Genomic DNA, 25,713 nt, shown 5'->3' with positions numbered 1-25,713 from the left:
TAACAATTACCTAGCGGTAATTAGATATTTGAGATTTGGGGAAATTACGGTCGCGAGTCATAAGGACAATTACTATGGTAACTGAAAAAGAAAGGTTATTACACATATAATTAGCACTAGAAGCGTGGCAACTCAAGGTTGACACGTGTAGTGTGAAAACTGAAAGTTTGTCAGAAGTAATAAATTTCACTACACTCTGACCTAATTTAGCAAAAGAATTAATAAAACCGGAAAATTGAAAGTTAATTTAGTGACTAAAGTTAATAGTGAGCTTTCTTTCTGAACTACATCGAAATTCAGTAAGATACGGTTAGTCTTGGACTACCTCAACAATCATTTCAAAAGCTACTTGAATCTATGCAATTTAGAAATAAGAGATTTAACTTTGAACTTGAATTAAACGATTCTGAACAATTAACAATAGTAAAATTTAGTACGTACCAAGCTGAGCTGCAGTCACAGGTAAGCTAAAATATGGTAACAAAACTCGCACTCTTGATTTGTGCTTTTGTAATCTAAATATTGTGGCCAGCTATGAATACCTTAACTGAACTTTGAAATTAAAGCAGTGAAATCGAATGATGCTGGCGTTTGAATTTCAACGACACTCGGGTTCATTCCGGAAAAGGAAGGGACCCTGCTTGGTAATGCAATTGGGACAACGAGCAACAAAGGTTCGTGCTACGTTGCTGTAATTTTGTGATTTGAACAGTTTGAAAAGCTGAGGTCTGCCATACAGTTCTAAAACTTTACGTGCTTCCAGTCTTCCTTGTTGATTGATTGAAGGTTTGAAGCCGTCGATCGCGGAGGTGGCGACAGTCACTCATTGTCGGCCGTCGCTGTTGCAGAAGCTGGATGTTGGCGCGCCTCCTTCTCGACACGGTCACCAGGCGAAACGGGCTCTTGATGTGCGCCAGCTAATGCTTCCCGTCCGCGACACCGTGTCAGAAACTATCATAGCAAGTCGAGCGCAATTACATGCTGCCAAACCCCGAAAGCGCGGCAACTCGCGGGAGCGTCACACAACACACCTGCTCCACTCGCTACTCCAAGGAGACCCCCTGTGCCCGCGCTCCACGCGATAGAGTTAACACTACCAAAGATCCTAAACACTTTGGTTCTCCAAACGACCTATCGATGTATTCGTTCGATAGCATAGTTTTCCCTAGGCCAGACCCAGCGTAAAAATACAAATAATATTTACAAAACAAACCAATTATACATCGACATAAATGCATAAACATATACAAATAGTAAATCAATTACAATATACAAAGACACAGAAATGTTATATCTTCAGGTAACAAAATAAGGAAAAAAAATTGCAGTGCAATAGATGGAAATAGGAGGATATGCATTTCCGGCGTTACAGTGCCACAGAAGTTGAGTTGTGAACTGATACCGGATTTTGGCGTGATCTGGATCATGCCACCGGTACCGCTGGGGCATCTTACGAGATGATAATGGGTTATCCACGCCACAGGCGTGTTGACGCTCGGTTACCGCTATTTTTCTGGCTGTAGTTCGATTAGGGTTATCACCGGTGGAATTTCGTGTTCCCATTGTTGGTTTTCGAGCGTGGTTTCGCCTGTGGTGCTATATTTTTCGGTGGTGATACTTTTTCGTCTGTGGTTATCGCTTATGTATTATCGCTAGTAGTACGATGATGTTTGCCTTGTGCTATTTCGATTGTGGATCGCCATTGCTAAAGGTGCATCATCGGAAAAGTTTTAATTGTAGGGTGTGAGGTCCGCCAGTTATGTAAAGCACCGTTTTTTCCAAGTACCCAACCATGTTTCAGCACCACTATGCCATCATCAATGGGATTTATTTAACCTGTAATGTGAACATTTTTACGAAATGATTACAAAACTATGTGGATATATGTTTTAAACAATAGTTCGTTTTTTTGTTAATACCTTTACACTTTGTGTGCATGATTTCTCAGGGCCACTTGTGTATTATTTATTTCACGTAGCTGATAAGAAACTTCGTTGGGAGTTAACCTATCATCCAAAAGTAGTTTTCCATTTTTTCTCAGCATCATGGTGAGGTGTCGTGATGCACGCGTAAATACACTCCTGGAAATGGAAAAAAGAACACATTGACATCGGTGTGTCAGACCCACCATACTTGCTCCGGACACTGCGAGAGGGCTGTACAAGCAATGATCACACGCACGGCACAGCGGACACACCAGGAACCGCGGTGTTGGCCGTCGAATGGCGCTAGCTGCGCAGCATTTGTGCACCGCCGCCGTCAGTGTCAGCCAGTTTGCCGTGGCATACGGAGCTCCATCGCAGTCTTTAACACTGGTAGCATGCCGCGACAGCGTGGACGTGAACCGTATGTGCAGTTGACGGACTTTGAGCGAGGGCGTATAGTGGGCATGCGGGAGGCCGGGTGGACGTACCGCCGAATTGCTCAACACGTGGGGCGTGAGGTCTCCACAGTACATCGATGTTGTCGCCAGTGGTCGGCGGAAGGTGCACGTGCCCGTCGACCTGGGACCGGACCGCAGCGACGCACGGATGCACGCCAAGACCGTAGGATCCTACGCAGTGCCGTAGGGGACCGCACCGCCACTTCCCAGCAAATTAGGGACACTGTTGCTCCTGGGGTATCGGCGAGGACCATTCGCAACCGTCTCCATGAAGCTGGGCTACGGTCCCGCACACCGTTAGGCCGTCTTCCGCTAACGCCCCAACATCGTGCAGCCCGATTACAGTGGTGTCGCGACAGGCGTGAATGGAGGGACGAATGGAGACGTGTCGTCTTCAGCGATGAGAGTCGCTTCTGCCTTGGTGCCAATGATGGTCGTATGCGTGTTTGGCGCCGTGCAGGTGAGCGCCACAATCAGGACTGCATACGACCGAGGCACACAGGGCCAACACCCGGCATCATGGTGTGGGGAGCGATCTCCTACACTGGCCGTACACCACTGGTGATCGTCGAGGGGACACTGAATAGTGCACGGTACATCCAAACCGTCATCGAACCCATCGTTCTACCATTCCTAGACCGGCAAGGGAACTTGCGGTTCCAACAGGACAATGCACGTCCGCATGTATCCCGTGCCACCCAACGTGCTCTAGAAGGTGTAAGTCAACTACCCTGGCCAGCAAGATCTCCGGATCTGTCCCCCATTGAGCATGTTTGGGACTGGATGAAGCGTCGTCTCACGCGGTCTGCACGTCCAGCACGAACGCTGGTCCAACTGAGGCGCCAGGTGGAAATGGCATGGCAAGCCGTTCCACAGGACTACATCCAGCATCTCTACGATCGTCTCCATGGGAGAATAGCAGCCTGCATTGCTGCGAAAGGTGGATATACACTGTACTAGTGCCGACATTGTGCATGCTCTGTTGCCTGTGTCTATGTGCCTGTGGTTCTGTCAGTGTGATCATGTGATGTATCTGACCCCAGGAATGTGTCAATAAAGTTTCCCCTTCCTGGGACAATGAATTCACGGTGTTCTTATTTCAATTTCCAGGAGTGTATAACAACGTATTTTCACAAATAAGGTTGTAAAAGCACTTTGCACTTCATCAAAACACAGTGCAATTGTGCTTGTTGTGTGTCTCAGTCCAGTCAGTGTTCATTTGTTTACCAGAGACTTCGGCGCCAAATTTGAATTTCGTTTACATTTTATGCGTTTGCGTGTCTCTCTGTGTGTGGTGTGTTTTCTGTACGCTTTTAGCTGTTTGTGTTGGCTTTTACATGGTGTTCCACGTGTGTGTGTGTTTTCTGTACGCTTCTTAGCTGTGTATGTGCATGTGTGTGTGTGTGTGTGTGTGTGTGTGTGTGTGTGTGTGTGTGTGTGTGTGTGTGTGTCTGTGTCTGTGTCTGTGTCTGTGTCTGAGTCTGTGGGTGTGGGTAGACTTTATCTGTTTAAGTGTTAAATAGTGTGCCATTGCAGAGTGTAGTGTATTCATTTGTGACCTGTATAAGGTGGTCAGCAAATGTGCTATGGGAGCTGTTACTTTTTAAAGATCTAAAATGTTCTGAATATCTGGTTTTGAAGTTTCTGCCCTGTTTGTCCTATGTACACTGACTGGCAAGTGTTGCATGTGAGTTCGTATATTCCTGATCTGTTAAATTTATGTGTGGGCGTTTCTTGTATTCTGATCTTTCTCTCTGTTTATGGATTTCAAGGGAGTGTACGGAATATAGTTTCTTTATTTATTTAAAGAATTTTTCAGGAAATCGATCCTCCCCACCCCTCTGGTATACTCCCATCCCCTCTCCTCTCCCCCTCCCCTTTCCCGCTCCTCTCCTCTATCTGGAAATTGACGGCTCTGAAGTGGAGCGGGAGGATCTCTAGAAGGGAAATTAAAGGGTATATTGTTTATTTATAAAAAAACATCAGTTTGCAGGAGTTGTATTTCTATTGTCCATCATTCTCTGCTGTTTGGAAAGATGCATGTCTTGTAAGAAGTGCCGCATAGGATTAGCCGAGCGGTCTCAGGCGCTGCAGTCATGGACTGTGCGGCTGATCCCGACGGTGGTTCGAGTCCTGCCTCGGGCATGGGTGTGCGTGTTTGTCCTTAGGATAATTTAAGTTGAGTAGTGTGTAAGCTTTGGGGACTGATGACCTTAGCGGTGAAGTCCCATAAGATCTCACACACATTTGAACATTTTTTTCTTGCAAGAAGTAATTAAATCGATCAGCCTTCATTTTTTCCGACCGCGCAAGGAATACTGTCATGAAAGACACATCACACGTTATTAAACAGTTAAAACTCTTCCGATCGTGAAGCACGCACCTCCCGGTATACCCTGTCCACTGGACCACACAGTACGCCACCGCACATGCTGCCAGAAGTCGGGATGCAACGGCGACCCCCTCGAAGTGATGACGTGGTCGACAGATGCTGAACCACGCGTAGATGTCAGTTCAGGTCCCACAAGGATGAGACGGTGGCATCTCTTTCATACATGACACCTGAGAAATACCTGTTGAAATAGGTGTTCACCTAGGCACTGTTGCTGGTGCTATGATGCATAGCTATGGGTCCAGCACTGAGAGACATGTTTGGATAGTGAATCATCCTTAGCGAGATGTTTGCATAGCGGCTAACCCTCGCAGGTGCAGCTAAGAGGTTGTCTGTGATATACTGATGTCACAGGTCTATGTAAATAAGAGCCAAGTCTTCCTCTCGGAAATCTTAGAGCCGCAGAAATAGTTAACGGTCGCTTTTGTTGCTGGTGTAGGAGCTTTCGTGATATCTCAGCTTGTCTGCGTGGAAATTCTTGTCCTAACAGGACCAGTTTACGAAAATAGCCCAGAATAAACCGAATGTATTCTTCCTGATGGTCCTAATGGGACAGCCGATCTGTAATGTCTCTTACTGAATGCTGCTGCTGGTGGTGGTGTGGGAGCATCGTCCGCCATTGTTTTCTGCAGACGAGACTTTCAGTGGCAAAACAATTTTGTACAGATCACCATATCTAACTGACAATTAAACACCGCAAAAGTGGTCTACAGATTGTCAAATACGTCCCACGTAGTCACCGTGCTGCAGTGCAGCGTTGGTGGAGGAAACTGCCGCCGTAAACGCGGCCCATGACCGCAGCTGCAGAAGTGTGTGTTAGCCAGAGAGAGACCCCCCCATCCCAGGAGGACCTGAGTGGCAGGAGTTCGAACGCTATCGATAGTCCCAGCGCAAACACTCGTCGTATTGAATCTTCTCAAATTTCCGCAGAATATGCACGCGACACACGCGCGCCCGAAGGCAACTCAACGCAAACTATTCACCCGCCCAGGGGGAGCCGCGGGCCAAGTCGTCATAAGCTGGAAGCTTTCCCGGACTCTCTGAATTGGTGTACAAAGGATGGGCAAACCCAGCTCAGAACAAAGCCGTCCACTGAGATGCTGTTTCCGGCCCCGATCTGCTTGCTTGCTGCTGTTTTTTCTATGGTAAACTCCAGAATCACAAGAATATTTATAGTGCACATAATTTCCCATGTAAAAATTTTTCATTCCCTTTATGGCTATCGATGTGCTGAATCTATACCTCCCTCACTATAGTACATAAAGTCATTTTCTCTGGACATACCAGAACATAAGCCATAGTAACTTTCCACTGCGATTATACGCATTTCAGGCAAACAGTGCAGTTGTCAAAAAAATGGTTGGCTCTGAGCATTATGAGACTTAACATCTTAGGTCATCAGTCCTCTGGAACTTAGAACTACTTAAACCTAACTAACCTAAGGACATCACACTCATCCATGCCCGAGGCAGGATTCGAACCTGCAACCGTAGCGATCGCGCGGTTCCAGACTGAAGCGCCTAGAACCACTCGGTCAAACCGACCGGCTCAGTGTAGTTGTCGTTTATATGTGTACAGCACCCGAAAGCATTTTGCTAGGCGCACACTCACACGAGCTACATGTCTCGATTCTCTTCAGTTCTAGGAAATTATTCAACGTTTCAGTCTTCCAGGTAGCACTTCCTGAGGTGCTGCATCCTGCCAAGACTCCCTCACAAAAGTGTTATAAAGCACAGGCGTCCAGCATTATGTGATCATCAACAGCGACCCCGCGTACGAAAGGGTTGGAAAGATATCACCGATATGGGTTGGTGTACTGTAATGAACATCATTGTCGATAGGGCAACAAGGAAAGCACAAGGATACGCTTAGGGGCGCCGATGAGGGGACGTTTGTTTACAGCCGTATTGTCCATTCTATTTGTACACTGTAGTGTACCAGTTGAGCCCTGGCATTGTTATTTTGTGCAGCTGTTTATGAAATGAATCTGTCACCCTCTTACGTTCGGATATATTCCTCAATGCGTTGAAATCACAGTTCACCACGTCAAATCCATCCTTCCCTTATAACTAGACATGCGTAATACTTTTTTTTTTTTACGAAAGAGTTTGATGACTTTCCATAAACATCTGGTGATACGTTGGAACGTAAGCTACGGTACCTTTACATTCAAGCAGCAGCATAACATTTCTGTCAATTACAGGTATATAAAAACAATTTGTGATATCTCCATTCGCACCAGCTGGGTGTCGTTTTCACACTGCAAAAAAGCCTTCTGACATCACATATTTGTCAGTGAATAAGGTACCTAATTACAATTTTAAAAGGCCCTGAGTCCTTTTGGTATATCGATTTCACCACTTCCACTTCACCACTTCCACGAAACCTTCCCGTATTTTCGATACTTATAAATCCATCCATAACACAGTGGCGTCTTTTATATATTCAGACCGCCAAGTCAAGGTCTGTGTCGGTGCATTCTATGCATAGCTACCACCACCCAGATCACACAAATTCCCCCTGACTAAGAAATCATTGCGAGTGCAAATATAGTAGAATACCTCCATTCAGAGTAATTTTTCAGGGGCCAAGAAGATGTGTGGAGAACCGCAAAACTGTTGTAGTCTAATCACATTTTTAAGTTCCTGTTGCTAAGCACTGTACCTGTATACTGTGGAGCAGGAAGAGGATCACCGCGAGATAGATGTGTTGTTGCTGCTGGCAAAATTGAGTTTGTTACGAAAAACAAAAGCGCCTGTTAGAGAGCCATACAAAGAGTTTGTTTGTTACGTGTGCGAGAAACTGCGACTTAATGATACAGTCCTGTTTAGATCCTATAACGCGTGTGCGGGAGCTGAATTTTCAAAAATGAATACCATGTTATGTGTAAATCTCCAATAGGCCTGAATGCAAAGAATGCTTTTTTCAAGCGTACGATAGACTTCTGTTTGTCCCTTTCAGCGCCCCAGCTGTATGTAAATGAATGATCATTATGAAGCCATCGTCATTCAGTGTGTGCTGGACGTCTGTGAATAAGGTATTGCCGCAGTTCTGAGGAGTGGTAGTGAGTGTAGTGTGCAAATTATGGTCATGCTTTAGTTATCGTTATTAAAGAGGGATAATGGCTTTTCAACTCTGCCGTAGCCACACATTAGAAAAGATATTCTATAGCTCTTACTTCCTTAATATGTTACGACTATTAAACCTGAGGAGTACGAATTCGCAAGAAAAGAGAAAGTTACTGCTTACTGCGTGTGTGAGTGGGTGAAATCAAGAAATGTATGTAATGTGCTCTCGGATATTTATATGTAACTGATAAAGAGTCGTCGCCAGGTGAACGCTTTTGATTACTACATGTTCCCCAAACAACTTGTACCATTACTGTGTGGTACATAGTTTATTTGCCTCCTGACGTATTTCAAAATATGAGCTCTGCTTTAAGCACTATGACTCGAATGCGCGACGTCTCACTGATGGACCACCATCAGTTGAAATGTATTGTATTGGTTGTATAGGTGAGGAAGATCAATGATAATAATGTGTTGCGTAGCCAACTAAGACTCTGTTACTTTTTAATGGCTTATTTCCTTACTTATGGTCCTATGATGGTGAGCGTAGACTGTTTATATTTAAAGATGTTGCATTTGTAGCGTGCACAGAAGATGACGGAGAAATAGGGACATTCCCAGCAAACATTGCACCACCGAGGACTTTCAAGTATGTGAAGTGTGCTTAAAAACGGAAGAGTGTAAAGTGGTTAACACATTTCCACCATGGAATTCACTGGGATGATCCTAGCATACCCTATGAAGATATGGTGACGGCACTCCAATTATACAACCACATGGATAACATTATCTACATGAAGGGGAAGGTGAAGATCTCGTGGATGAGTCGAATCTTCAAGTTGCTGCTATTCAAGACCCATAATTCTACAATGTCCTTCTATCCATCGACTCAAGAAGAAGAAGTGTGAAAATAGTGTTGCTGTGTCTGCTTACGGAAATGTGAAATGACTTTTAAGGGAGGGAGGAGGGAGGGGGGGGGGGGGGTAGGACGTCAAACGGCTTGACTTGGAGCAGGAGAGGCACCACAGGACATTTTAATTTCCACTGTCTATACTTTTACAAATAAATTCATAAAACTTTGTCAGCATGACCAGGAAGGGTTCAGAATTCACACTCATGGCAGTGGAAGTTCGAAAACATAACGAAATTTCATCATTTTTTTTCACTTACTAATGGCAGAATGGAAAAACTGATAGAAGCCGACCTCGGGGAAGATCAGTTTGGATTCCGTAGAAATGTTGGAACACGTGAGGCAATACTGACCCTACGACTTATCTTAGAAGAAAGATTAAGGAAAGGCAAACCTACGTTTCTAGCATTTGTAGACTTAGAGAAAGCTTTTGACAATGTTGACTGGAATACTCTCTTTCAAATTCTGAAGGTGGCAGGGGTAAAATACAGGGAGCGATAGGCTATATACAGTCTGTACAGAAACCAGATGGCAGTTATAAGAGTCGAGGGACATGAAAGGGAAGCAGTGGTTGGGAAGGGAGTGAGACAGGGTTGTAGCCTCTCCCCGATGTTGTTCAATCTGTATATTGAGCAAGCAGTAAAGGAAACAAAAGAAAAATTCGGAGTAGGTATTAAAATTCATGGAGAAGAAATAAAAACTTTGAGGTACGCCGATGGCATTGTAATTCTGTCAGAGACAGCAGAAGACTTGGAAGAGCAGTTGAATGGAATGGACAGTGTCTTGAAAGGAGGATATAAGATGAACATCAACAAAAGCAAAACGAGGATAATGGAATGTAGTCCAATTAAGTCGGGTGATGCTGAAGGAATTAGATTAGGAAATGAGGCACTTAAAGTAGTAAAGGAGTTTTGCTATTTGGGGAGCAAAATAACTGATGATGGTTGAAGTAGAGAGGATATAAAATGAAGACTGGCAATGGCAAGGAAAGCGTTTCTGAAGAAGAGAAATTTGTTAACATCGAGTATAGATTTAAGTGTCAGGAAGTCATTTCTGAAAGTATTTGTATGGAGTGTAGCCATGTATGGAAGTGAAACATGGACGATAAATAGTTTGGACAAGAAGAGAATAGAAGCTTTCGAAATGTGGTGCTACAGAAGAATGCTGAAGATTAGATGGGTAGACCACATAACTAATGAGGGAGTACTGAATAGGATTGGGGAGAAGAGTAGTTTGTGGCACAACTTGACCAGAAGAAGGGATCGTTTGATAGGACATGTTCTGAGACATCGATGGATAACCAATTTAGTATTGGAGGACAGCGTGGAGGGTAAAAATCGTAGAGGGAGACCAAGAGATGAATACACTAAGCAGATTCAGAAGGATGTAGGCTGCAGAAGGTACTGGGAGATGAAGAAGCTTGCACAGGATAGGGTAGCATGGAGAGCTGCATCAAACCAGTCTCAGGACGGAAGACCACAACAACAACAATGGCAGCATTTGTTGCTATAGGTACACTTTTCTTCATAAGTAAGAGAGATTCTTCGATGAATTTTGCACAGCATACAAACCATACTTAAAGGTGTATGAAACTCTAGAATTTTCCAAATCTATTAAAAACTGTAGTAAAAATTGAGGCAATTAACTATAAAATTTGTGTTTCTTATAAACATGAACTTTAAAATATAGTAGCTCATTCGTTTTTTCATAAATTAAATTAATTCTAGAGTTTCATAGACATGTAAGTATGGTATGTATGCTGTGCAAAATTCATCGAAGAATCTCTCTAACTTATGAAGAAAAGTGTACCCATAGCAACAAATGCAGCCATTAGTAAGTGAAAAAATGATGTAATTTCACATGTAAAAAAAAAATTGTCATGTTTTCGAAGTTCCACTGCAATGAGTGTGAATCCTGAATCCTTCGTGGTGATGCTGACAAAGGTTTATGAATTTATTTGTAAAAGTATAGACACTGGAAATTGAAATGTCCTTTGATGCCTCTCCTGCTCCAAGTCGGCCCGTTTGACGTCCTACCCACCCTTAAGTTAAATGAGAAATAAATGAATTTTTACCTCACAACCTCTGTGTTCTTTCTTTCAGCCCTGTTTCCACTTTGACACTGTACAGTTTTAACCACATGATATGTCTGTGATTTTCCTAAATATACCAGAATGAGATTTTCACTCTGCAGCGGAGTGTGCGCTGATATGAAACTTCCTGGCGGATTAAAACTGTGTGCCCGACCGAGACTCGAACTCGGGACCTTTGCCTTCCGCGGGCAAGTGCGCTACCATCTGAGCTACCGAATCATGACTCACGCCCGGTCCTCACAGCTTTACTTCTGCCAGTATCTCGTCTCCTACCTTCCAAACTTTACAGAAGCTCTCCTGCGAACCATGCAGAACTAGCACTCCTGAAAGAAAGGATATTGCGGAGATATGGCTTAGCCACAGCCTAGGGGATATAATGAGATTTTCACTCTGCAGCGGAGTGTGCGCTGATATGAAATTCCTGGCAGATTAAAACTGTGTACCCGACCGAGACTCGAACTCGGGACCTTTGCCTTTCGCGGGCAAGTGCTCTACCATCTGAGCTACCGAAGCACGACTCACGCCCGGTCCTCACAGCTTTACTTCTGCCAGTATCTCGTCTCCGACCTTCCAAACTTTACAGATGCTCTCCTGCGAACCATGCAGAACTAGCACTCCTGAAAGAAAGGATATTGCGGAGACATGGCTTAGCCGCAGCCTAGGGGATGTTTCCAGAATGAGATAGTTTGGAAGGTAGGAGACGAGATACTGGCAAAAGTATGTGAGGACCGGGCGTGAGTCGTGCTTCGGTAGCTCAGATGGTAGACGATTGTCTGGTTGAAGGCATATGCGACACTCATTGGTGTAGAGAACATGATGCCAGTCCTGAAAGGTCAATTTGGCATGTTGTTGGGCCCATCTGTAACACAATGCATGGTGTCGTGGTTGCAAAGACGGACCTCGCCACAGCCATCAGTAGTTAAGTTGCGCATCATTCAGCCTATTGTGCACAGTTTGAGTCGTAACGCGACGTCCTGTGGCTGCACGAAAAGCATTATTCAACATGGTGGCGTTGCTATCAGGGTTCCTACAAGCCATAATCCGTAGGTAACGGTCATCCAGTGAAGTAGTAGTCCTTGGCCGACCAGAGTGGCTGTGCGGTTCCAGGCGCTACAGTCTGGAGCCGAGCGACCGCTGCGGTCGCAGGTTCGAATCCTGCCTCGGGCATGGATGTGTGTGATGTCCTTAGATAGGTTTAATTAGTTCTAAGTTCTAGGTGACTGATGACTTCAGCAGTGAAGTCGCATAGTGCTCAGAGCCATTTGAACCATTTGAGTAGTCCTTGGGCGGCCTGAGCGAGGCATGTCATCGACAGTTCCTCTCTCCCTCTATCTCCTCCATGTTCAAACAACATCGCTTTGGTTCACTCCGAGACGCCTGGACACTTCTCTTGTTGAGAGCCCTTCTTGGCACAAACTAACAATGCGGACGTGATCAAACCACAGTATTGACCGTCTAGGTATGGTTAACTAAAAACAACACGAGCCTTGTACCTCCTACCTGGTGGAATGACTAGAACTTACCGGCTGTCGGATCCCCTCCATCTAATAGGCGCTGCTCATGCATAGTTGTTTACGTCTTTGGGCGAGTTTAGTGACATCTCTGCACAGTCTAAAGCACTGTGTCTGTGATAAAATATCCACAGTCAACGTCTATCTTCAACAGTTCTGGGAACCACAGTGATGCAAAACTTTTTTTGATGTGTATATAATGTAATAGGGGGATAGGTTTTTTGTATATAACAACAAAGACAGATGGTGAAGAATTTTTTCCTTCGTTATTCAGTTCACACAAATACAATATTTTTCTTGAGGTACAATATAATTCTTGAGGTGTAATGTAGTTTTTGAGGTACAATATAGTATTCTTGAGGTATAAATTGACTCTGCTATGCCAATTCAGAAATACTTTTAAGTTACTCGTTACAACAGTAACACTGATCGGAATTTGTTTTTTATAAATCTACGCTAAAAACTACTTTCCTTACTTCAACTAAATTTCACAGCTCCAATGGCATAGACTCATGGACTGTGCATGCTTAGAATTTAATTTCAACAGCCCCAATAGCAAAGGTTTTTTGCAGTAACAATGGACTGTGAGTTATATAGTTATATATACACTAAAAACTATTCTGACTTGGATGGCTAGTGGCAGGTGAAAAACTTAAAAGCTATTCTACTTACAAGACGCACATGGAGCATAGATATTTATATTTACAGCCGACACATATGTTGCATATGAAGGAATAAATAAATATACAAATATTTTTTCTGTTTATGTTTTTAATACCTTTTTTGTTTTTGCTTTTCAAAATTTTTTGTGTCACATATGGACTTTTTTGTTCTTTTTTCCATACATATTCTGTGTGTATGTATTACACACATACATAGTACATAAAAATATCTACACAACACACAAACACACACACACACACACACACACACACACACACACACTGAATTACCAGAATTACGCACACCCTTAGCCCACCTCTGGATGGCACCTTCCAATGTGCGATATGCATACGTTTTTGAGTGTAGACCTACAAACTACACAATCGGCAATGCATTCGCCTCATCCTTCATAAGACAGATAACCTTCTTGTTCTGTGGAATAATACCATAAGGATTATCTGTCATATATGAGGACATTTCGAATTCTCCATTGTTCTACCATGACCAATCGGTAGTGATTGCTGCATGACATGCCTGAATAAGTTATTTACGTCCAGGTACATTATGTAACTTGAATCAAGGGATGTGTTGAACCTGTCACCCATATGTGGGTTATTTGCCTTCACACGCCTATGAACACATTGCCAAAGTGCCCCACAGTTCCCTCGCTCAAAGAAAAGAAGCATGTCAGCATCAGTCAATAATTCAATGCTGCACTTCGTTTTCTTGAGTATTGTGTCCCAAGACAACCCAGGTGCCGTGTAATAAAAGGCAGGATCCAGAGAATATGTGGCCATGCACAGACTCCAGCATTTCTCTAAAATGTCCGCAAGCAGACGCACGTCTGTGTCCATGTAAAGCCGTGTGTACTCTCCTAAAGTGGAGATGAATTCTCGCCAGACATTCACGGGATGCTCATATTCTGCATCCGTTATTGCACTGCCTGTAAGATTGCTGGAGAACGCAGTTATGTCGGGTAGCCTGGTTTCATTGGGTTTCACCATACTATCCAAATACTCATATGGGAAAAACCCCTTCCTAGTCACAGGTTGAAACTTTTCCTCGTCGGGAAATGCAGCTCAAGTGATATGCATATCCTCCTGAGGTAGAGTTTCAACGAGTTTCTGGAGTGGCGTCAGCATAAAACGTAGTGTTTCAAGGAAGCAGAGCGTAATTCTTGGCGTCATTCATTTGGAGGATGAAATGTATTTCTCAAAGCTCTCTGGTAGGACACTGACCTGATCTTTCTCCCAACCGAAATCAGCCAAGTGCTCAACTAGAAAACGAGCAGCACACTTGCTTAAATTATGGAAGAAAAACGATATGTGCCTTGGTAGCTGGTACTTCAAATTGCACGTGTTGTGAGCGGCACCACAGAACTTCCCCGTAGGATGACAGTGTACCCTTCGAGGAGTTTCCGCTTTTATGTCTAATCACAGCTCAAAGATATGGCAGTCAACCGCGTTATTCTACAAATATTCATTCTCCTTCGACTTGGTCATGGGAACATTGTCGCTGTAAATCTTATCAACCTCCCATGAAAGTTTTTCGAGCTCAGTGAGCAGCCAAACCGCAGGATTATCCCCGACATAAGATTTGTGGCAGTTAAGACTGGAATCACAGGACAGTACAATTTGGTACGCTGCCACACATAGTACGTGTTTTTCTGTAAAGGTGGTGTTTGATGCTGTAGGGTCACCTTCACAGTGGGTCACAGGAGCGAGGAGGAATTCAAAGTCGGCGTACACTACAAACGGGCACCGTTCCTGGTGGTGAGCGTTCTTGAACTTTATGAATTTGTTTTCCTCAGGAGGCATAATAACACGTACCGGATCCTTGGAAGCGCAGTCTACTAGATGCACCACTAATAACTTGTCTGAGGAGAAATAATTCAGGCACCTTAAGCAAACATGCTGCTTATGTTCATGTTTATTCGTCTGGGCTGAAAGGAGTCAGGACATGTCTTTGGTCCAAACATAGTGATAATTATCACCTTCAGAGAAGAGCAGCATGTTTACATGCAACTCACACTCACCAGCAAATTTTAGGAAATCGAGGGGGCCGATGACAATCTGCTTGTCTTGATCATCTGACTTGTTTTTCTTCTCCAGTCCATAAACATGAACCAATATTCCGGTATTCTGCACCTCAAATTTAGGTATGTCCTGGATCTTGACGGGGAAATCGATACATCAAAGTTATAACACTAATGTTAAGGTGTCTACCATATCGATATGTACCCTGCGGATTTTTTGTATAATTTCTCTCGTAAGCCAGAATTGACCATGCAAAACAAGCCTGATCCTATCTATTTTTGACATTAATACAAGCCTACTTATTAGCTATATCTTTAGGTAGCTTGCTATACCTAGACCCTCCATTTGCTGGATCATAAGACATTTGTATGGAGGTCCAGGTGCAGTATTCGGCTGAGTGCTTTAGCTGACCCTCTGACTACCATCTCAGAAAACCGGGCCAGTATAGCACTCAAGGTGGATTTACGAAACCAATCGGCGATTGACGTGCTCCGCCTTATCACGCCATTTTGCCTCCAAAGATAATGAAGAGTTGTCTCTTCGACAGAAGATTCAACTTTGGGGGGATGTGACAGTACGATGCAGAGCACCACAAAAGGCACGCCTTAGAAAACGAACAGGGTCGCGGTACCCTCCTACCGGGTTCTCGATCCTCATGAACGAGATTCGCTCCTCAAAGGCGTCTGCGATCACCGAGTATTCTAGCTGTGGTGTGGTGTCACTGACCTGATGTCCTTCACTAAAAGGACGGGAGAGGGAACTGCCACTAGCCATAGGATCTTTTCTATTGTTAATACTATATCTACAGCTAGCCGATGGAGTTGGCGGGGTGGACGGGGGTATGTGCTGTACCTCACGTGATCGGCGAGGTCGTGACGGCGGAGGAGGAGGAGGAGACGCTGCGGAGTCGGGCCCCTGCGAGCAGCCTAGTTGATGCAGCTCTGACCCGCTAGCCTGAGGGAGGGCGGCCCACGGACGCCAGAGCGGTGCTGCGGCGGGCGCGGGGGCGGCGGCGGCGGCGGCGGCGGGCGCGGCGACTAGCGGCGCTCTAGCCGGCAAAGCATGACGCACAGGGCCTCGTTTAGATGATATGGGCTTCGCTGCTTCCTGTACCTGAGTCACGGCGTACTGCGGGAATTGCTCCCCTGACGCAGCCGCTGTAAAATAATGAAAAAATACAAAGTCCAACGTTCTAGAAATGGCCTGCTGTCGCTGCTGCTGCAAGGACAGAAACGATACTGATTAGGCAGAGTGAGTATGTATTACCTATTTCGCTCTGGCTCCTCGACATCTCCCTTATCTCCTCACTATGACAAAGGTCTGTCTTTACCTCCTCCACCCACTGTGGCATTTCACCTTCACCTGAATTGGGGAGGGCCCATCGATTCATTTCCCCTATATCGCCTACAACATAATGATCTAATAATAAAATCATACACACAGGAACTAAAGGAAACAAAAACTATATATTTTTATTAGAATATATACGTACATGAGATCTCCAGCACGTATCCCTCCCTGTCCTCCTTTTTCGTATGTCAGGAAATCGTCTGAAACAACAAAGAATATACACCATATTACGTATACAATGCAATTTAATTATACACTACTGGCCATTAAAATTGCTGCACCACGAAGATGACGTGCTACAGACGCGAAATTTAACCGACACGAAGAAGATGCTGTGAAATGATGATTAGCTTTTCAGAGCATTCACACAAGGTTGGCGCCGGTGGCGACACCTACAACGTGCTGACATGGGGAAAGTTTCCAACCGATTTCTCACACACAAACAGCAGTTGACCGGTGTTGCCTGGTCAAACGTTGTTGTGATGCCTCGTGTAAGGAGGAGAAATGCGTACCATCACGTTTCCGACTTTGATAAAGGTCGGATTGTAGCCTATCGCGATTGCGGTTTATCGTATCGTGACATTGCTCCTCGCGTTGGTCGAGATCCGATGACTATTAGCAGAATATGGAATGGTTGGGTTTAGGAGGGTAATAAGGAACTCCGTGCTGGATCCCAACGGCCTCGTATCACTAGCAGTCGAGATGACAGGCATCTTATCCGCATGGCCGTAACGGATCGTGCAGCCACGTCTCGATCCCTGAGTCAACACATGGGGACGTTTGCAAGACAACAACCATCTGCACGAACAGTTCGACGACGTTTGCAGCAGCACAGACTATCAGCTCGGAGACCATGGCTGCGGTTACCCTTGACGCTGCATCACAGACAGGAGCGCCTATGATGGTGTACTCAACGACGAACCTGGATGCACGAATGGCAAAACCTCATTTTTTCGGATGAATCATGATGGCCGCATCCATGTTTGGCGTCATTGCGGTGAACGCACATTGGAAGCGTGTATTCGTCATCGCCATACTGGCGTATCACTCGGCGTGATGGTATGGGGTGCCATTGGTTACACGTCTCGGTCACCTCTTGTTCGCATTGACGGCACATTGAACAGTGGACGTTAGGTACATTTCAGATGTGTTACCACCCGTGGCTGTACCCTTTATTCGATCCCTGCAAAACCCTACATTTCAGCAGGATAATGCACGACCGCATGTTGCAGGTCCTGTACGGGCCTTTCTGGATACAGAAAATGTTCGACTGCTGCCCTGGCCTCCAGATCTCCCACCAATTGAAAACGTCTGGTCAATGGTGGCCGAGCAACTGGCTCGTCACAATACGCCAGTCACTACTCTTGATGAACTGTGGTATCGTGTTGAAGCTGTATGGGCAGCTGTACCTGTACACGCCATCCAAGCTCTGTTTGACTCAATGCCCAGGCATACCAAGGCCGTTATTACGGCCAGAGGTGGTTGTTGTGGGTACTGATTTCTCAGGATCTATGCACCCAAATAGCGTGAAAATGTAATCACATATACCCGTTTATCATCTGCATTTCTTCTTGGTGTAGCATTTTTAATGGCCAATAGATCACAAAGTACTACACGGAATTTTTAGTGAAAAGAAAAGAAGAACGTTTTATCGTTTTTTATCCTAGAAATCGTCTACAACAACAATTACAGCTACAACACATTACGTAAACGATGAATTATTTAGAAATAAACTTCGCATACACGACATACTCTGCACGAATACGAAATTCTTAGTGAAAAAGTAACATTTATCGATTTTGGTTCCTCTATATCATCTACAACAACATCAGTTCGTTGATCGCAACACATTACGTATACGATGAAAGATGTATATACTGCTTACAATGATATTGCTGATGCTGATGCAGTTCATGCCACTGCTGTTGCTGGTGCAGCTGATGCCACTGCTGTTGCTGTTGGTAGTGCTGCTGCAGCTGCAGCCACTGTTGTTGCTGCCACTGCTGTTGCTGTTGCCTCTCAGCTTCGTCAAATACCCGCTAGATATGTGCTGCAACAATAAGACATGTATTCAATACGAAATTCTTAGTGAAAAAAAGTTACCATTATCGATTTTGATCTCCCGAAATCATCTACGGACTCGCTGGTCACACCAGTACTACCAAGACGGAATATATACTGCTGATGGAGCAGCTGGTACCACTGTGTCTGCTGTTGGACGACAGGGTTCATTTCATCCACGTTTTGGTGTTGGTGGATATGCGCTGCAACAATATGAAGAAGAAATATATTCAATACTATGAAATTCTTAGTGGAAGAGAAAAGTTACAGTTACCGATTTGAATCTATACTTACCAGGTTCCCCATCATGCTCTAACGCTCTCTGCCGTTTGCCGCCACTAGCACTACCGACGGTGCTTGATGCCGCTGCTGAATGTTTCATTTTTTGTACCTAAACCGATAACACGCACGCAAGAAAGCAGCAGACTGACGCGCACGAGCGAGAACAAGACGATCGACTTCACACTACGGTAGTTGACGACAGAATGAGGTGGACGACTGGAGGCACAATGGTCTTTATACACCCTCTGCCCCATCAACCCACCACTTCACTCAGGGAATAGGAACGTAGCGTTCTACTGCCCCAGTAGCGGGTGAATGCTTGTCTGAGCGCGCTGGACAGGTCGCTGCCAATCTGACCACGCTGGACAAGTCTGCGCCGGTCTGCGAGCACTGCCTCTGTTCAGCTGGTTGTGGAATTTTTTCTATTCGACAAAACCGAATGTAAGATTAAATGTGGGTTAATGCTCCACCCCCCTCCCCCCATTTCGCAATAACTTTACTTCAGATTCCTATGTATCTACAGTTGTCACAATTTCCGTTTGACAAACTGGAACATTTCTCTCAAATTGAAAATCGGGGCAAAGTGGGCTACTTCTCTTAAGCTTAAAAAGATTGGAAGATTATAACAAATGCTGCTTTTTGTTTGACAGTGCAGGGTGCTAAGAATTATTTCACAACTGCTGTCGATTTTATGTCTAACGGTCTAACGTCACTCTTTCTTGCAGCTTCAGAAACGTAAAGCAGTTTGGCGTTGAGCGTGAAAGTATAGTTCACTGATTTCAATGGCATGATGATGTTTGACGACATGACAGCATATTGCTAATTTCGCTGCTGTTACTAATTGCCCATGTTTGAATGAATCTGAAACAAAGTAACTTGGCTCAAATGGCTCTGAGCACTACGGGACTTAACTTCTCAGGTCATCAGTCCCCTAGAACTTAGAACTACTTAAACCTAACTAACCTAAGGACATCACACACATCCATGCCCAAGGCAGGATTCGAACCTGCGACCGTAACGGTCGCGCGGTTCCAGACTGTAGCGCCTAGAACCGCTCAGCCAGCCCGGGCCGCAACAAACTAACTGTCCAATTCTTCAAGTGTTTTCTGAGTGAATGTTTGATTTGTGCTTAACGTCAGCTAAATGATTCTTGATCTTCCCCCATCCACAACATAATCTCACACCACTTAAAAATTAGACCTATTTCATAGCCACACCTCCCTCGGATTACGAAGAACCATACGTCTGAATATTTTTCTTCGAATGAACACTTCCTCTGCGGCACTTTGAGTTCGCTAGGAGCAATAAAACACCTTACTAACAAATTAACCGGTATACGACTCAAACAGAGAATCACGCTACTGTAGAGCTTAAACTAGAGAGACATAAGGGACACTGATAGTCATCAATCAGTGTAACATCGCCCATTTGAGTCATAGTGCTTAAAGCGGGGCTCATACATAGATATACGTCGTGTGGCAAATGAACTGTGTACCACATAGTAATGGTACAAGTTGTGTATGCAACATGTAATAATCAAAAGCGTTCACCTGGCGACGACTCTTTATCATTTCCACATAAATAGCCGAGAGCACATTACATACATTCCTTGATTTCACCCGCTCACACACACTGTAAGCAGTGGCATTCTCTTTTCCTGCTAATTCGTAGTCCTCAAGGTTAATAGTCATAACATATTAACGAAGTAAGAGCTATAGAATATCTTTCCTAATGTGTGGCTACAGCAGAGTTGCGCAGTCACTATCCCCCTTTAATAACGATAACTAAAGCATTACCATAATTTGCACATTACACTCACTACCACTCCTCAGAACTACGGCATTACCTTATTCACAGACATCCAGCACACATTTGAAGTTGACTAACTGAATGACGATGGATTCGTAGTGATCATTCATTTATATACAGCTGGAGCGCTGAAAGGAAGTCTATTTTACGCTTGGAATAAAACATTCTATCCATTCAGACCTAAAGGAGATTTCCACGTAATATGGCATTCCTTTTTAAAAATTAAGCTCCCGCACACATGTTATAGGAGCTAAACACCTCTGTATCATTAAGTCGCCGTTTCTCGCACACGTAACAAACAAACTCTTTGTATGACGCTCTAACGGGCTCTTTTGTTTTTTCGTAACAAACTCAATTTTGCCAGCTGCAACAACAGATCCGTCTCGCGGTGATCCTCTTCCTGCTGCACAGTATACAGGTACAGTGCTTAGCAACAGGAACTTAAAAATGTGCTTAGACTACAACAGTTTTGCTGTTTCTCCACATATCTGCTCGCCCCCTGAAAAATTACTCTGAATGGAGGTACTCTAGTATATTTGCACTCGCAATGATTTCTTAGCAAGAGGGAATTTGTGAGATCTGGGTGGTGGTAGCTATGCATTGAATGCACTGACATAAACCTCGACTTGGCGGTCTAAATATGTAAAAGACGCCACTGTGTACTGGTTGGATTTACAAGTATCGAAAATGCGGGAAGGCTTCGTGGAAGTGGTGAAATCGATACACAGAAAATACTCTAGGGCTTTTTTAAAACTGTAATTACATCCTTTATTCAGCGACAAATGCGTGTTGGCAGAAGGGTTTTTTGCAGTGGGAAAACGACACCCAGCTGGTGCGATTGTGGACATATAATTTTTTTTATATACCTGTAACTGATTGAAATGTTATGCTGCTTGAATGTAAAGGTACCGTAGCTTATGTTTCGACGTATCACCAGACGTTTGTGGGAAGTGATGAAACTATTATGTAAAGAAAAGTGTTACGCATGTCTAGTCGTAAGGGAAGGATAGATTTGACGTGGTGAATTGTGATTTCAACGCGTTGAGGAATATATCCGAACGTAAGGGGGTGACAGATTCATTTCATAAACAGTTGCACAAAATAGCAATGCCAGGGCTCAACTAGACCTGCTGTAGTGTACAAGCAGGACGGGCAATACAGCTGTAAAAAAACGTCCTCTCATCGGCGCCCCTAAGCGTATCCTTGTGCTTTCCTTGTTGCCCTATCGACAATGATGTTCATTACAGTACACCAACCCATATCGGTGATATCTTTCCAACCCTTTCATACGCGGGGGCGTTGTTGATTATCACATAGTGCCGGACGCCTGTGCTTTATAACACTTTTGTGAGAGAGTCTTGGCAGGATGCAGCACCTCCGGAAGCGCTGACTGGAAGACTTTTAACGTCGAATAATTTCCTAGAATTGAAGAGAATCGAGACACATAGCTGATGTGAGTGTGCGCATAGCGTAACGTTTTCAGGTGCTGTACACATATAAACGACAACTGCACTGTATGTCTGAAATGCGTATATTCGCAGTGGAAAGTTACTGTGACGTATGTTCTGGTATGTCCAGAGAAAATGACTTTATGTACTATCGTGAGGGAGGTATAGATTCAGCACATCGATAGCCATAAAGGGAATGAAAAATTTTTTACATAGGAAATTATGTGCACTATAAATATTCTTGTGATTCTGGAGTTTACCATAGAAAAAACAGCAGCAAGCAAGCAGATCGGGGCCGGAAACAGCATCTCAGTGGACGGCTTTGTTCTGAGCTGGGTTTGCCCATCCTTTGTACACCAATTCAGAGAGTCCGGGAAAGCTTCCAGCTTATGACGACTTGGCCCGCGGCTCCCCCTGGGCGGGTGAATAGTTTGCGTTGAGTTGCCTTCGGGCGCGCGTGTGTCGCGTGCATATTTTGCGGAAATTTGAGAAGATTCAATACGACGAGTGTTTGCGCTGGGACTATCGATAGCGTTCGAACTCCTGCCACTCAGGTCCTCCTGGGATGGGGGGGTCTCTCTCTGGCTAACACACACTTCTGCAGCTGCGGTCATGGGCCGCGTTTACGGCGGCAGTTTCCTCCACCAACGCTGCACTGCAGCACGGTGACTACGTGGGACGTATTTGACAATCTGTAGACCACTTTTGCGGTGTTTAATTGTCAGTTAGATATGGTGATCTGTACAAAATTGTTTTGCCACTGAAAGTCTCGTCTGCAGAAAACAATGGCGGACGATGCTCCCACACCACCACCAGCAGCAGCATTCAGTAAGAGACATTACAGATCGGCTGTCCCATTAGGACCATCAGGAAGAATACATTCGGTTTATTCTGGGCTATTTTCGTAAACTGGTCCTGTTAGGACAAGAATTTCCACGCAGACAAGCTGAGATATCACGAAAGCTCCTACACCAGCAACAAAAGCGACCGTTAACTATTTCTGCGGCTCTAAGATTTCCGAGAGGAAGACTTGGCTCTTATTTACATAGACCTGTGACATCAGTATATCACAGACAACCTCTTAGCTGCACCTGCGAGGGTTAGCCGCTATGCAAACATCTCGCTAAGGATGATTCACTATCCAAACATGTCTCTCAGTGCTGGACCCATAGCTATGCATCATAGCACCAGCAACAGTGCCTAGGTGAACACCTATTTCAACAGGTATTTCTCAGGTGTCATGTATGAAAGAGATGCCACCGTCTCATCCTTGTGGGACCTGAACTGACATCTACGCGTGGTTCAGCATCTGTCGACCACGTCATCACTTCGAGGGCGTCGCCGTTGCATCCCGACTTCTGGCAGCATGTACGGTGGCGTACTGTATGGTCCAGTGGACAGGGGATACCGGGAGGTGCGTGCTTCACGGTCGGAAGACTTTGAACTGTGTAATAACGTGTGATGTGACAAGCAGGATCGATTTCCTGAAAAATTCTTTAAATAAATAAATAAATTATATTACATACACTGCCTTGAATTCTATAAATTGTTTAAATTAACAATATTCCACAATTGTGTAAATTGTTTGAACAATGTTCTATACACTGCAATCGATTTCCTAACAAAGTCTTTAACTAAATAAATAAACTATAAACTATATTCCATACACTGCCATAAATAATTAAACAATATTCCATACACTGCAATCGAATTCCCTCCAAATGACTGATCAACTGAATCTTTTTCCCACCAATTTCCGGGAGGGAGGGAAGGGTGTTTACCAGAGGGGGAGAGGTTAATTAATTGATCAATATAATGAAGGAGTCAATCAAACTGATAAGAGTGACAAGGGCTATTCCAATGACTCAGACCTGAAAATGTACTTGTAGCAGCAGAGAGGAGTGGGTGGGTTGGAGGTTTCCTGAGAGGAGACAAAGGAGTGGGTTTTTCTCCCCCTTTCGTCTTTCTAATTCTTTTAATAGAAATACTATCTCAAAAGTTGATATTTATTATAAATAATTTATTTGCCGCAATACTTGTAGTGAAGGCCAACTAAAGCAATGTTTCCTCTTATACATTGTACGTTTTGCTATTACGAAACTTTCTGTAAAATGTATATTCCTATCTTTGGGTTTATGACTGGCTCATGTTCGTGACATGTCGATAACCATATTTTTCAGCGATGGTAAACAGCTTCAAAAAAATCTCCTCTTCCATTGGAAAGAAATTATGAAACTAATCTCGATCTTGAACTTCATATGATGTCCGTTATTTCAGAATGTTGGTAGTCAGCGCTCCGAATATTGATATTATGCAAGTGGAAACTAACATTATACACTATATCTTAATTATATTCAATTTAAAACCGAAAATGGGATGAAAATTCAATCGAGTTAATGAACAACTTCACCATTATGTATGTAAGACGTTGTACAGCACTATATGGCTTTCCCGTACCACCAATTCGCTGTTCAAGCCGTCGACAAGTAAAGAATCTTCGCAATTTTTTCTGCTCTTCTACATCTACATGGATACTCTGCAAATCACATTTAAGTTCCTGGCAGAGGTTTCATCGAACCATCTTCACAATTCCCCAGTATTACAATCTCGTATAGCTCGCGGAAAGAATGAACACCTATATCTTTCCGTACGAGCTCCGATTTCCCTTATTTTATCGTGGTTATCGTTCCTCCCTGTGTAGGTCGGTGTCAACGAAATATTTTCGCATTCGAAGGAGAAGATTCCGTCGGAACGAAAAACACCTTTCTTTTAATAATGTCCATCCCAAATCCTGTATCATTTCTGTGACACACTCTTCCATATTTCTCGATAATACAAAACGTGCTGCCTTTCGTTGAACTTTTTCGATGTATTCCGTCAGTCTTGTCTGGTAAAGATCCCACACCGCGCAGCAGTATTCTAAAAGAGGACGGACAAGCGTAGTGTAGGCAGTCTCCTTAGTAGGTCCGTTACGTTTTCTAAGTGTCCTGCCAATAAAAAGCAGTCTTTGGTTAGCCTTCCCCACAACATTTTCTATGATCCTTCCAATTTAAGTTGTTCGTAATCGTAATACCTAGGTATTTAGTGGAATTTATCGCTTTTAGATTAGACTTATTTATCGTGTAACCGAAGTTTAACGAGTTCCTTTTAGCACTCACGTGGATGACCTCACACATTTCGTTATTTAGAGTCAACTGCCTCTTTTCGCACGATTCATATATCTTTTCTAAATCGTTTTGCAGTTTGTTTTGATCTTCTGATGACTTCATTAGTCGATAAACGACAGCGTCATCTGCAAACAACTGAACACGGCTGCTCAGATTGTCTCCCAAATCGTTTGTATAGATAAGGAACAGCAAAGGGCCCATAACACTACCTTGGGTAACGCCAGAAATCACTTCTGTTTAGCTCGATGACTTTCCGTCAATTACTACGAACTGTGACCTCTGACAAGGAATCACAAATCCAGTCACATAACTGAGACGATATTCCAAAAGCACGCAATTTCACTACGAGCCAGTTGTGTGGTACAGTGTCAAAAGCCATCCAGAAATACGCAATCGATCTGAAATTCCTTGTCAATCGCATTTAATGTGAATAAAGAGCTAGTTGTGTTTCACAGGAACGATGTTTTCTAAACCCATGTTGCCTGTGTGTCAATAGACCGTTTTCTTCGAGATAATTCATAATGTTCGAACACAATATATG

The sequence above is a fragment of the Schistocerca piceifrons genome, chromosome 2, assembly GCF_021461385.2.
Source record: "Schistocerca piceifrons isolate TAMUIC-IGC-003096 chromosome 2, iqSchPice1.1, whole genome shotgun sequence".
In the NCBI taxonomy this organism is placed as follows: domain Eukaryota; kingdom Metazoa; phylum Arthropoda; class Insecta; order Orthoptera; family Acrididae; genus Schistocerca; species Schistocerca piceifrons.
This window is presented reverse-complemented; position numbering follows the sequence as displayed.